The following is a 15516-nucleotide window of genomic DNA, read 5'->3' on the forward strand; positions in this document are numbered from 1 at the left end:
TACGCACGTTATTATGCTTGGCTTTTTACTGTTAATTGTCTGTCATTCAGATTAAAGCAACAAAAGCGAATATATTTCCCAAGTTTCACACGCTTACCTTTGTGTACAAATTGTTGACTCAACAAGAGATCAAAGAGGATTGTCCAGCAGTTAGTTTGTACTTTATACACCAAGCGTTAATAATGAATCCAACACCAATAAACTCAATGTAATCACACAAACGGGGTCTAAGGAGGGTAGTGTATGCGCAGACTTTACCCCTACCTTGTGAATACAGAGAGGTTGGGAAGGGTACTGTATACACAAACTTTACCCCTACCCCGTAAAGATAGAGAAAATATTTCTGATAGACCCTCGCTCAACGAAAGCACGAATAATAAATCCTACCATAGAACTCTGCATAAACTAAAACATTGTTTGGTGAATAAGAAAAAATTATCGTTGTAGAACTAATCAGAGGCGAAGCTAGGATTTGAATCTTATGGGTTCGGGAGTATAATAGTTTTAAGTTATTGGGTTCTAAATTAATAATTTGTACATATTCATTTGATTTCTTAATACAAATACAAGGTTTGAACAAAATTTACTGGATTTGACGAACGTCAAGGTCAATTTTCTTAACGTATCAAAATCAGACTCATTCTTATTCTTGATTTATTTTATATGGGTCTCTGATGTTATATTTATCCACCTTCCAGATGTTTAAGCATGGACATCGCGGGGGGGGGGGGGGGGAGGCTCAACTAAGTATGTCGCATTGATCGAAAAAATGTTGTTTTAACTCCTTATATGGTTTTGAATAATATCCTCGTGAACTAGTTTTTAAGATTGAGTTAGGTTAAAGACTTATTTTCTTATATTATCATCGATCTCATGTGGATCTAGCTTTTAAATTTAATTAGTTGGTATAAAATACTACTACTACATTTACTAACTATTAACCAAACGAGAATACAGACTTAGTGTGTGTCTCTAAGTATGTCGCATTGATCGAAAAAATGTTGTTTTAACTCCTTATATGGTTTTGAATAATCTCCTCGTGAACTAGTTTTTAAGATTGAGTTAGGTTAAAGACTTATTTTCTTATATTATCATCGATCTCATGCGGATCTAGCTTTTAAATTTAATTAGTTGGTATAAAATACTACTACTACATTTACTAACTATTAACCAAACGAGAATACAGACTTAGTGTGTGTCTTTGTGTATATTTTCTAAAATATTCAGTTATAAAGGTATAAATCAAAAGATGAGTCACTACAACAAATTTCGCCTAAGGCCTCCAGAAACGCGTTGCTAAAGATATTTGCGGGCATGCTTTTATCTGTGTGGCCTTTATTACAAGCTTTGGGCAACGGTTACAAGAACCCAATATATAGCGAGCTAAAACATGTATCAGCCTCTTTAGGCCCAAGGCAACTTTATGTTGGATTATATACATGACACAACAAGCATTTATACTGTATTTACCATTCATAACTATGCTTTTCAAAAAAATATCATTCATAGCTATATTTGAATTTTGTAGCCAAAAAAAAAAACTATAGTATTGAAACAAAAGATTTGTAATAAGAGAGCAATAAGCTTTCATTGCTCAGTTGGTTAGAGCACCTGCTTAGTAAGTAGAGATTTGGAGCTCGACTCTCAATAAGAGCATTTTATTTTTGTATTTACCTTGGTTATACATGTTATATCCTTTGTATACACCCGTATTTTGCCTCGTGCGAACGAATACGATTAATAAAGGTTGTATTCGTTATGCGAACAAATACAATTGTGTGAACGAATATAGTTGATTTAAACACATCTTGTATTCGTTGAGCGTCTAAATACAAGTGATACAATCTTATAACAATTGAACAGTAGCTACGAATAGTAATTAGGCAAACTATAGTTACGTATGGTAATTAGGCTCTAAAGTGTAGTACTTTATGAAGGTTTTCATTCAATTAATTTTAAGTTTTTTTTACATCCATTTGGTTTCATCATGCATGGTACTGGCTTCATAAGAGAAATTGCGATTAAATTAGTTGGATCAATAAAAGATGAGTTAAAAGGACTAATCATGTGATTAGTTTCCCTTACATTAATTATTTTCATTCATCGACTATTTAATGAACATAGTAGATCATTAAGGGAAAAATTCACAAATAGCCACTTTCCATCCCATATAATTGGAAAATAGTCATTGTCATGGGATTTTATATTTCACGTGTGAAACTCCGGGACATTTTCATGGTGCTTTACTTCCGAAGATTACAATACCATGGAAGTGACTATTTCTCAATTACAATGCTGAAAAGTGACTAACTCGTGCTATTACTTCGACCATTTCACTTGGCCCATTAGCAATGAAAACACAATAGCAATCCAATAGATAGTGGGATTTAAACAAACAAATTAAAGCCTCGTATGACATATCTCTTGGATTTGAGGATTTCAATACGTCTAAATTCAAACATCGTGACGCTGCATATGAATTTAGTGGGGCAAAATATAAAAGTGGTATATCCGCCAGCTAAAAATTATATAAAAAAATATGTATCTTATATATATATATATATTCAAAAAAACACATTTTGTCGGCTATTATCTTTTGGAACGGCTAAAAATTTACGTTTCTCAATTTATAGTAAACTTACTACGTTCCTGGTAAATAACAAAGTAATTAGACAATTTGAGTGCGCCGTGCAGTTATAAAAAAACTAAAAAAAATCAATAAATTTATACTTTATTTCATACAAATTGCCCAAGTCATGTAAATCACGAGAACTATTAAACTCAATCCAGTACAAAAATATTTAAAATTAATATATTTATTTGCATGTAAACAACAACATTGTCGCAACTACAAAATACTATATAGTGCGGCTGCAGACTGGGCATGTAGCAGAATTGGACATTCATTCATGGATGCAATTAGGGTGAAACTTGTGATCGCATGGAAGCTTGAGTTCTCCTCCCATCATCGCTTCCCTGCAGACCGTACAAATCTCTGCATCTTGCGTCTCCTCTACAGGATTCCCCTCCATCTCTACGTCTAATGGATTATCTTGCATCTTTCCGATGCAACTACGACGAGTACACTGTCTCTTGATATATATATATATTATACTTTAATTTTTTTCCTTTTAAATTTGTTTTATATGTCATACATAGATTTTGAGAATATATTAGATTTTTGAATAGTTTGTTTTTACTAATATACAAAAGATGCATGCGTGACGCACGAGAGCACATGAGGCGCACATGAAGCTAGTTTTATGTGATTTACTTGAGACCTTCTAAGTTTTTAAGTATTAGTTTCTCAAAGCAACTCCAATAAAATCAGATTCCTTTTATAATTAAAATAGCTCGATAACTTAATTATTCTTAATTAACTTATATGCGAGGAAACTATTAGGCGTGCTTAAATTTTTCAATCACATATTCGCCCGCATATAGTGGTTATGACACTTGATAAATTCTTCATATTAAATTTTCATCAATCATAAATACAGTAACTGATCCAAAATAAAAGCTACAAACAGACTTGTGGATGTGCCAGACACATTAGCAACAAAAATCAAATAGCAATCTAATAGATAGCGGGCTTTAGACAAACAAACTACAACCTCATATGATATATTTCTTGGATTGGGGATTTTTAACACTTCAAAATTCAAATTTGCTACGCTGCATATGAATTTAGTGGGGCAAAATATAAAAGTGGTATATCCGCTAGCTAAAAATTTTATATATATATACACACATATATATATATATATACATACATATATATATATATATATATACATACATATACATATATATATATATATATATATATATATATATATATGTATTATTGGCTATTATCTTCTAGAGCGGCTAAAAATTTATACTTTTCAATTTATAGTAAGCTTACTACGATAATTGTAAATGACAAAGTAATTAGGGAATTTGAGTGTGTCGTGCAGTTGTAAAAAACTAAAAAAAAAATCAGTAAGCTTATACTTCATTTCATACTAATTGCATAAGTCATCTAAATCACAAAAACTATTAAACTCAATTCAGTACAAATATATTTAAAATTAATAGTTTTATTTGCATGTAAAAAGCAACAATATTGCAGCGACTACAAAATACACTAGTGCGGCGATAGACTGGGCACATAGTAGAATTGGACATCCATCTATGGATGCAATGAAGGTGAAACTTGTGGCCGCATGGAAGCTCGACTTCTCCTCCTGTCATTGCTTCCTAGTAGATCGTACAAATCTCCGCATCCTGCGTCTCATCTGCAGGATGCTCCTGCATCTCTATGTCCATGTCCACTGGATCATCTCGGCTACATAGACACCACCTCCTAATACAATAATAAATGCACACGTGAGTGCTATCAGAGCTCTAATAAAAGAGTAGGATTTTCACGCAGGCTCTGACCAGCTACCACAGTGGAGCACATGTTGCGCAACAACATGACACCCGGACAGTAAAGTTAGCCCGGTGTATAACATTACCATGTGGGGTAGTCTTGCTAACCCTAATGAAGGAATTAGGAAACCAACCAAAATGCAATAAGCCAAGAGGAAACCAACCAAAATGCAGTTCGTGTTGGCAGAATGCAGGGCAAAAGGAATGACCGTGAAAGTGTAAGGAAGTTTTGCATTCTTTATATAACAAGAGGAATGAACGAGATATTGTGTGTGTCTCACGTGCGTCACAGTCACACGTGCATCTTCTGTATATTGGTAAAAAAAAATTAAAATATTATATATTTTCAAACTCTATGTATGACATATAAAACAAAATTAAAAGAAAAAAAATCCCAAGTTATATATGTATACAGGTCAATACAAATTCTTATCACCCTTTTATTTAATAATTGGATGAATTGTTGTATCACTTAATGTTTCATTGATGGCTATAAATAACAAAGAAATATTGCATTGGCTGAAGATCGGTCATACGAAACATAGAAGTGCAAGGCATAAGGCGTAGAATGACTAGAATAACTAAAGAAAAATTTGGAAGAGCAGTTACCTTGGCTATGGTGGCAGCTATGATACACCAGATATGGAAGGCCAAAAATGAAACTATTTGGAAGCTAAAAGTCCCAAGACCTCAGCTGATTTGTGACAAGGTTAAGCAAGACTGTAAGTATAGATTTTTTGACATTCTGAAGAGTGGACTGGACATCAAAGGAAGATGATGGATAATAGAATCATACAAATAGACAAACGCAAAATATAGAATGAGAATATATAGGGAAAATGGAAAGTAAGGTATAGGATATAGGGGACATAAGGGACAGTTAGGTATATGATATAAGGTAGAATGAGAATGTACAGGGGAAATGAAAAATAAGGTATAGGATATAGGGGACTGTTAATTGTTGTTAGTACTGTGTGAGACCTTTGTATTTGTATTACACCTTCATATTTGTTTTTAGTGGTGATTAATAATATTTGTTATTTCCACCCACAAAAGAGATTTGGCAGAGGGAACGGTTAATTGTTGTTAGTACTGTGTGAGACCTTTGTATTTGTATTACACCTTTGTATTTATTTTTAGTGGTGATTAATAATATTTGTTATTTTTACCAAAAAAAGAGAATTGGCAGACCCAATTATCACAAAAGATGAGCTCAAATAGAAGGAAGATCTTATAGAGATGATCTTAAAGACTAGGGCAGAATGCAAGTAACTGCTTGAATTTTACAATATCATATACTCTCTCCCTTTCAATTTATGTGAACATATTTTCTTTTTAATCTTTGCCAAAAAGAATGACCAATTTCTTTATTTGGAAATAATTTATCTTTATACAATGAGTGCCACACCCCTTTTATGCCCCCCTCCCCCCTCCAAAACGATAATGTGTATTATGGATGGTGGGTTAAATAATTTTTCCAATTAAAGTGACAAACTTGATTAGGAATTATTTTATTTACAGAGTCGCCACTCGGAATTGATTTTTTGGGTGTTCCAAGTCACCTTTTATTTGAATCCTTAGTCAAAGGAATGTTTGACTCTATTATTATTGGTCTGCGAAAACAAAGTCCGGGTAAGGAATTCTGTTGACCGGGGAGAAGGTGTAAGGCATTCCCGAGTCCCGTGGTTCTAGCACGGTTGCTTTATTGAATTAAACTTGGCATAAATTAATTTTGGATAAACTGTGATTTATTGGTTTCCATGTTTTATCTATCCGCTTTTAATTGCTTGATTATTCATAGTTATGGAATTATCTTCAAATTAGTCACGCGTACATGTACTCATTTTGTTTGGCGCGTTAAAAATCATATCACGCGTGCGTGTACAAAATTTCATCAATGTTTGCATGCGCCGAGGAATTTTGACCATGTTTGAATCGTGGCTCGACAAAAGTGTAGAAAATGTGAGGGATAGGTTGCTGCAAGACCCACTCGTACTTTTTGCGGTGCTTGTCTATGTCTTTGTCTGCTTGTGTTGGCCTGAAGCCTAAACCAAAAGTACCTTTGTTACTAAACGGAGAAATGGAATCTGAAATTCCTTGCAATGTTGCCCCTAAGCCTTTTCCTGGATCATAACCTTGTCTCATCATAAGTGCAGCCACCATTACAGATGTGGCAAAGAGACGAGGATGCAGAATGGGCTTTCCTTCCTCAACATGGTCCATAACAACCACTTCGAAAGCCTGATAGAGAATAGACTCACATCCTTCTTTGGCCTCAATACATGGGATTAACGGGTCTTTATAAATGGATGACTCGTCTTCTCCGTGAACAATAATTTCTTGCCTGTCGTGCTCGAATTTGAGCATCTGATGCAAGGTGGATGGCACACCTCGGGCCGTATGGATCCATGGCCTTCCAAGAAGAAAGTTATAAGAAGTTTCCATGCCCACTACTTGGAAGACAATTTCAAAATCAACAGGCCCAATCGTCATGGTGAGGTTGATCTCCCCAATAGTATCTCTCGCTGAGCCATAAAAAGCCCGGATGCGAACATTGCTGGGTCGGATCCTGTCTGTATTGATCTTCATACTTTGCAAGGTAAAGAGAGGGCATACATCTACACTCGAGCCTCCATCAACCATGACTCGCTTCACATAATGCCCCTCACATTTGACAATCAAATGCAAAGCCTTATTGTGACCGGCTCCCTCCTCAGGAAGTTCATCATCAGTAAAAGAAATTATGTTCACCTCAAAAAATCTATTGGCCATCTTCTCTAATTGATTCACGGTGGTATTCTCTGAGACTTGTGCCTCATTCAGGATTTTGATTAGTACACGGGCATGCTCTCCTGAGTGTATGAGCAAAGATAACAGAGAGATTTGGGGAGGAGTCTTTCTCAGCTGGTCAATGATTGAGTAATCCTGAACTTTTATCTTTTTCAAAAACTCCTCCGCCTCTTCTTCAGTGACCGGTTTCTTTATTGGCATTTGGCCTTCTCTGATTTGCTTAGCCTTCCTCAATTCTTATGGAGAGTAATACCTCCCTGATCGAGTCAAACCTCCAGTTTCCCCCACTTCTTCTATGATTTCCTTGCCTTTGTAGGTTACTACAATTTTTTTGTAGTTCCAAGGGATGGTTTTCCTATTTGTTACACGGGGTTGTGTGGCAGGCCTGATTATGATCGGCTCTATTATACCCGTTGTACCACCCTGATTCTCCTTTGTGATGGGGTGACCTCCAAGGACATATAACTTTGGGCTTGGAACATTGGAGCGAACTTCCAACCTCAAGATTTTTGGAAAAAATAAAGTTGCCCTTTTCTGAGTTCTGGGCGCCTTTCACAATCAACGGTGCATCTAGGCTTGGACTTACTTCCAGTTTGGTTCCCTCTTGAATCGTTACCACTGTCATTTCTGCTCGACCAACCGGCTTGTATTCATGATCTCGGCCAATCATCCCCACAAAATGACCATCATTGTGTACTGGCAGCGGGTTATTGGTCACATTAGGAGGGTCCTCGCCATTCATGACTACAATCAATTTTTCAACAATGAGTCTTTCTATGGCTCTTTTCAGGGTCCAACAGTCATCAGTGCTATGCCCCAGAGCACCTGAATGATATTCACATCTAGCATTTGCTTGAAATCCATGTGAATCGGGATGCATATGGTGGGGTGTGATGGGTCCAATCATGCCTATCTGCTTCAACTTCTGGAACAGACTAGAGTATGATTCTGCCAATGGAGTAAATATTTCCACCGGCCTTTGCTCTCGACCATAGTCCTGCCTAGGACGAGCATTATAGGGTGCCCGAAAATTTTGCTGCTGAGGTCGGGGTAATCTTGGAGCTGGTGCCCGTACCTGTTGATTGGGAGGGCGAGCATATGATTGAGCAATAAACATTGTATATAGTGGCTATCCCATAGAGTACTGAGGAATTGTCGGGGGATAGTAATGTTGAGGGTAGCTGGATTGCCCCTGCTGAACTTGCACATAAGGGTGCGATGCCCCTCTTTAAACTTCCCTGGATCCCGAAGTCATCATGGACCCTTCTTCTCTCTTCTTTCTATTTGCCAAACTTCCCGACCCATTTTGGATAGCTTGGGTGGTGGCTTTGAGAGCAGCTTGACTTACAATTCTGCCAGTCTTGAGGCCATTTTCGACCATTTCTCCTATTTTGATCGCTTCCGCAAAAGGTCTACCCATTGCGGATATCATGTTCTGAAAGTAATCAGGCTCTTGGGCCTCCAGAAAAATAGTGATCAACTCGTGATTATCCATGGGTGGCTTAACTCTAGTTGCTTGCTCCCTCCACTTGATTGCATACTCCCTAAAGCTTTCAGTCGGCTTTTTCTTCATATTGGACAGGGAATTGCGATCCGGCGCAATATCTATGTTGTATTGAAATTGTTTGACGTAGGCTTGGGCCATGTCATCCCAGACATGCCAGTGAGAGATATCTTGGTCAATGAACCATTTGGAGGCTACCCCCACAAGACTTTCCCCAAAATAAGCCATCAGTAATTCTTCTTTTCCACCTGCGCCCCTCAGCTGGTTGCAGTACCTTTTGAAATGGGCGATAGGGTCGCCGTGTCTATCATACTTCTCGAATTTTGGGGTCTTGAACCCTGGTGGAAAATGGATGTGAGGGAACATGCATAGATCACTGAACGAAACACTTTTGTGAACCCCTAGTCCCTGTATGTTCTTTATGTTCTGTTCAAGACTTTTCATTTTCCTGGCCATCTCATCTGACTCAACCGTCTTGGCAAGCTTTTCATTTTCCACTGGTGACTCGTACTGAGGAGTCTGATTACATGGAGCCGAGACCCCGAAAGTCATATTTGGAGAGTAGTATTGGCCATCATAAGCATGAGATGGTAGCTCGTTGATTGGCCTTGTCATAGGAGGTGGAGGCGGGATTGTGTATGTCGGTGCGCCAGACACGACTAGAGGAGTGTTCCTGACTGGTGCGACTGGAGGTCGCACATTAGAGGTACCAGGAGCAACGTGGAGGCTGTAGTTTGGCACATAACCTGGTGGTAGAATGTGGTCGCTCGTTGAATGGAGCGGTGGTTGAGTAGTCAGGGGTATGGTGGAAGTTTCCTCTGAGGGACCCCGGGGTGGAGGCTGACCAGACACCCAAGCTTGATATACATCAGACAATTGCTGTCTCAATTTTCTTATTTCCTCCGACTCTTGTTCAACTTATTGACCCTGGGAGTCGTCACTGATCAGCTCGATCTCATCATCGTTTGCTATTACTACTGCTCCCTTAGATCTAGTGAAGTAATGGTGTGTTGCCAGTTTCACCACAAACCAACCACCTTAAGCTTACTAAGGTAAGAGACAGCAAATGTGTTAGGGTTAAGCATTTTATAGATGTGAATCACACATAATGTGCCATGCTCCTATCATTGTCACTATTTCTAACATGCTTTTGAAAGCTTCATGTTTCATTCCGGCTTATGAGGTAGCTTCTTATTGACGCTCTTATTTTCTTCTTCTTCTTCTTTTTTCCACTTACGCCTCATTTTGATCCGTCATCTTAGAATCATTGAAAAATATTTTGATCGAACCTTTTGTGGGTTGCCTACGTATCATGTCGCCGCATGAATCAGATCATTACGTAATTAAAGGGGATTGGGAATAGACAGACCCATTTTTTATTTTCTTTTCTTTTTTTATATATAAAGATTTTTAAATATATTTTTTGATTTTTTTTTCTTTTTATGAAATTTTGAATTGTTTTTTTAAAAAGAAGGAATTCTAAAGAAGGAAGAAAATATTTTGGATTTTGATTTGAATATTGTTTTTTTTTTTTAAAAGGAAGAAAATATTTTTGGATTTTTGGTCTAAAAAAAAAAAGAAATTTCTAGAGAAATATCTTTTTGGATTTTTGAAAATTGGGGGCCGGAACCGATGAGGTTTGCCTACGTATCTCACGTAAGTTACTGGTAAATGTTAGTATTACTTCTTGGTTTGGGTCAAAAAGCATTTAAGCAGGCTAGCATTTGGTAATTTTCTACAATTGAAAGTCAGTTGTTCCGAGTTCATAGAGAGCATGACTAAATGTCTTCTCTGATGATTATATTTGTAATGATCTTTATGGAATTGTTAATTTCAGTCTTGAATTTGCTGGAAATCATGCGCTATCATTAATCAGATGAGAAACAGTTGTTTTATACTTTATGTCCTAATTGTTGTCATTCACTTGAAAAATTCTCAGATTGGGCAGCTATTTTGACGTGCTTAATGACCATAAAGGGCTTACTGCATGAATCGAAATATCATAGGAGGTGGCTATGGTCTTCGTGCTGCATTGGCATGATTGTAGCAGTGTTTTGGTTGCATCACATGCTAAGGTGAGCTTCTTAGCACAGTAAGGTTTTATTTTACTTCTAACTATACTCAACAGCCACTTTTGGGATTTTAAACTACCTAAACAACTGAAACTGAAGGAGTAACCGAGTAGAGCATTTAATTTTGCCTGTTGGTTTCCTACGAATGAGCTCAGAATATTGTGGATAGTCCCTTGCCACTGCATTTTAACAGTTTCAGTTTCTTTTTCTACTAATGATCTTTTCCTTTTATTGACAATGAATCCTATACATATGATAGAAACTGCCATCATATTTTCTGTAGTCGTGATAGGCCATATATACTACGGAAAAGGGTTAAAAATATCGCTTTGCTGTTGAATATTATTTAAAATTACCCTCCGTTATACTATTGGTTCAGAATAACCCTTACCGTGCTAATATTGATCAAAAATACCCTCCAGTTAACGGAGGTGCTGGCAGACATTTAAGAATTTGGCCCATCCGAATTTATTTTTTACATAGACCCGACCCGATAACCGACCCAAAAAATTAAACCCTAAGAATATTTTTTCTTCATGAAATTTCAGTTCATTTTGGCAGCTTCTTCCCTTATCCCTTCAACTCCTTACCCCATTTATATATGGCAACTTGCAGAAGCAGATGAAAATGGAGAGAGATATCTCTGCAAAAAAAATGAACGTTGCTTTGTTCTTGAGTTCCATGACTGTTTCTTAAAGAAACTATAAACAAATGGAATATATAAAAGAGTCTTTCAGACATTGAATCAGAGAATATACCAGTAAGATATGTGTGTACAAGCCAGAGGTTATCAACATGTTACTTCTTAATCCTTTATCCAAACCAAGTATAATTGGTCGGTTCTCGTTGCTCATATTTCATAGATTAGACTTTTTGTAGATCTCATTCTTGACTTTATTTGGAACTTTGTTTCAGCTACTAATGGAAACAGGCTGCCATTGATGGAGGGTTTGGATCGTAGAGAAGAGAAGGAAAGAAAGAAGAAAAAAAAGTATTGTTTAGGGTTTAATTTCTTGGATCGGGTACTGGGTATTGGGTCGGGTCAGTGTAAAAATAAATCTGGATGGACCAAATGCTTAAATGGCTTCTATGTGGCACCTCCTTTAATTGGAGGGTATATTTGATCAATAGTAGCACGGTAGGGGTTCTTTTGAGCCAATAGTATAACGGAGGATAATTTTAAGTATTCGATAGTAAAGGGATATCTTTGAGCCTTTTACATGTCTTTTGCAGGTTGGCCAAATTTAGATGGGATAGTTTGTGGCTACCAGTAGGGCCCCTTAGGTAAGCCTGTTTTTTACTGTTTCCACATTCTTAATTATGCCTTCTGCTGAAAAACTATCATCGAACTTTGAAATTGCAGTGGAGCTGGAATCTGCATTTACGTAGACCATTTACTAAATGTGTCATCTGAAGAAATACGGAAACTTAGAAGATATATGTATGCATATAAAGCCAGGTAAGAGTTTAGAGGATGTATTTATGGGCCCTTAAAGCCAGTTAAGAGTGTCGCCCTAATCGATTTATAGCACTCAACTAGTTCCATTATAGATTTTCCCTCTTTTTTTGTCTGGTGTACGAATGACTATGAGATGTACTGTAAAGTTCCGGAGAGTTTGTCTGATAGGAAGGGGCTTAAATTAATGGCGGAAGCTCTTTTATTCCATCATTCCCATTTCCCTCAATGGGAATTCTCTGTTTTGATATATATATGGCACTGTAAATACTTTGTTCCTGGTACTAATATACTTTCGTTCTGGTGGGAATTTTTGTTCCCCTGCGAATCCTGGCTGTTTGAATATGCTTATGAATTCGTGTAAATGTTTGATTTGATTACGCACGTTATTATGCTTGGCTTTTTACTGTTAATTGTCTGTCATTCAGATTAAAGCAACAAAAGCGAATATATTTCCCAAGTTTCACACGCTTACCTTTGTGTACAAATTGTTGACTCAACAAGAGATCAAAGAGGATTGTCCAGCAGTTAGTTTGTACTTTATACACCAAGCGTTAATAATGAATCCAACACCAATAAACTCAATGTAATCACACAAACGGGGTCTAAGGAGGGTAGTGTATGCGCAGACTTTACCCCTACCTTGTGAATACAGAGAGGTTGGGGAGGGTACTGTATACACAAACTTTATCCCTACCCCGTAAAGATTGAGAAAATATTTCTGATAGACCCTCGCTCAACGAAAGCACGAATAATAAATCCTACCATAGAACTCTGCATAAACTAAAACATTGTTTGGTGAATAAGAAAAAATTATCGTTGTAGAACTAATCAGAGGCGGAGCTAGGATTTGAATCTTATGGGTTCGTGAGTATAATAGTTTTAAGTTATTGGGTTCTAAATTAATAATTTGTACATATTCATTAGATTTCTTAATACAAATACAAGGTTTGAACAAAATTTACTGGATTTGACGAACGTCAAGGTCAATTTTCTTAACGTATCAAAATCAGAGTCATTCTTATTCTTGATTTATTTTATATGGGTCTCTGATGTTATATTTATCCACCTTCCAGATGTTTAAGCATGGACATCGCGGGGGGGGGGGGGGGAGCGGCTCAACTAAGTATGTCGCATTGATCGAAAAAATGTTGTTTTAACTCCTTATATGGTTTTGAATAATCTCCTCGTGAACTAGTTTTTAAGATTGAGTTAGGTTAAAGACTTATTTTCTTATATTATCATCGATCTCATGCGGATCTAGCTTTTAAATTTAATTAGTTGGTATAAAATACTACTACTACATTTACTAACTATTAACCAAACGAGAATACAGACTTAGTGTGTGTCTTTGTGTATATTTTCTAAAATATTCAGTTATAAAGGTATAAATCAAAAGATGAGTCACTACAACAAATTTCGCCTTAGGCCTCCAGAAACGCGTTGCTAAAGATATTTGCGGGCATGCTTTTATCTGTGTGGCCTTTATTACAAGCTTTGGGCAACGGTTACAAGAACCCAATATATAGCGAGCTAAAACATGTATCAGCCTCTTTAGGCCCAAGGCAACTTTATGTTGGATTATATACATGACACAACAAGCATTTATACTGTATTTACCATTCATAACTATGCTTTTCAAAAAAATATCATTCATAGCTATATTTGAATTTTGTAGCCAAAAAAAAAACTATAGTATTGAAACAAAAGATTTGTAATAAGAGAGCAATAAGCTTTCATTGCTCAGTTGGTTAGAGCACCTGCTTAGTAAGTAGAGATTTGGAGCTCGACTCTCAATAAGAGCGATTTATTTTTGTATTTACCTTGGTTATACATGTTATATCCTTTGTATACACCCGTATTTTGCCTCGTGCGAACGAATACGATTAATAAAGGTTGTATTCGTTATGCGAACAAATACAATTGTGTGAACGAATATAGTTGATTTAAACACATCTTGTATTCGTTGAGCGTCTAAATACAAGTGATACAATCTTATAACAATTGAACAGTAGCTACGAATAGTAATTAGGCAAACTATAGTTACGTATGGTAATTAGGCTCTAAAGTGTAGTACTTTATGAAGGTTTTCATTCAATTAATTTTAAGTTTTTTTTACATCCATTTGGTTTCATCATGCATGGTACTGGCTTCATAAGAGAAATTGCGATTAAATTAGTTGGATCAATAAAAGATGAGTTAAAAGGACTAATCATGTGATTAGTTTCCCTTACATTAATTATTTTCATTCATCGACTATTTAATGAACATAGTAGATCATTAAGGGAAAAATTCACAAATAGCCACTTTCCATCCCATATAATTGGAAAATAGTCATTGTCATGGGATTTTATATTTCACGTGTGAAACTCCGGGACATTTTCATGGTGCTTTACTTCCGAAGATTACAATACCATGGAAGTGACTATTTCTCAATTACAATGCTGAAAAGTGACTAACTCGTGCTATTACTTCGACCATTTCACTTGGCCCATTAGCAATGAAAACACAATAGCAATCCAATAGATAGTGGGATTTAAACAAACAAATTAAAGCCTCGTATGACATATCTCTTGGATTTGAGGATTTCAATACATCTAAATTCAAACATCGTGACGCTGCATATGAATTTAGTGGGGCAAAATATAAAAGTGGTATATCCGCCAGCTAAAAATTATATAAAAAAATATGTATCTTATATATATATATATATATATATTCAAAAAAACACATTTTGTCGGCTATTATCTTTTGGAACGGCTAAAAATTTACGTTTCTCAATTTATAGTAAGCTTACTACGTTCCTGGTAAATAACAAAGTAATTAGACAATTTGAGTGCGCCGTGCAGTTATAAAAAAACTAAAAAAAATCAATAAATTTATACTTTATTTCATACAAATTGCCCAAGTCATGTAAATCACGAGAACTATTAAACTCAATCCAGTACAAAAATATTTAAAATTAATATATTTATTTGCATGTAAACAACAACATTGTCGCAACTACAAAATACTATATAGTGCGGCTGCAGACTGGGCATGTAGCAGAATTGGACATTCATTCATGGATGTAATTAGGGTGAAACTTGTGATCGCATGGAAGCTTGAGTTCTCCTCCCATCATCGCTTCCCTGCAGACCGTACAAATCTCTGCATCTTGCGTCTCCTCTACAGGATTCCCCTCCATCTCTACGTCTAATGGATTATCTTGCATCTTTCCGATGCAACTACGACGAGTACACTGTCTCTTGATATATATATATATTATACTTTAATTT

General features: G+C 36.3%; 1 long non-coding RNA gene across 1 annotated transcript; it reads left to right on the top strand.

Moving 5' to 3' along the window:
* The first annotated feature begins 10556 nt into the window (after nt 1–10556).
* On the top strand, nt 10557–12357 carry LOC138896712 (uncharacterized). The gene is made up of 3 exons (XR_011410110.1): nt 10557–10785; nt 12016–12066; nt 12146–12357. It is a non-coding gene; the product is annotated as an uncharacterized lncRNA (long non-coding RNA).
* Nucleotides 12358–15516: the final 3159 nt, after the last annotated feature.

The sequence above is a fragment of the Nicotiana tomentosiformis genome, chromosome 8, assembly GCF_000390325.3.
Source record: "Nicotiana tomentosiformis chromosome 8, ASM39032v3, whole genome shotgun sequence".
Lineage (NCBI taxonomy): Eukaryota > Viridiplantae > Streptophyta > Magnoliopsida > Solanales > Solanaceae > Nicotiana > Nicotiana tomentosiformis.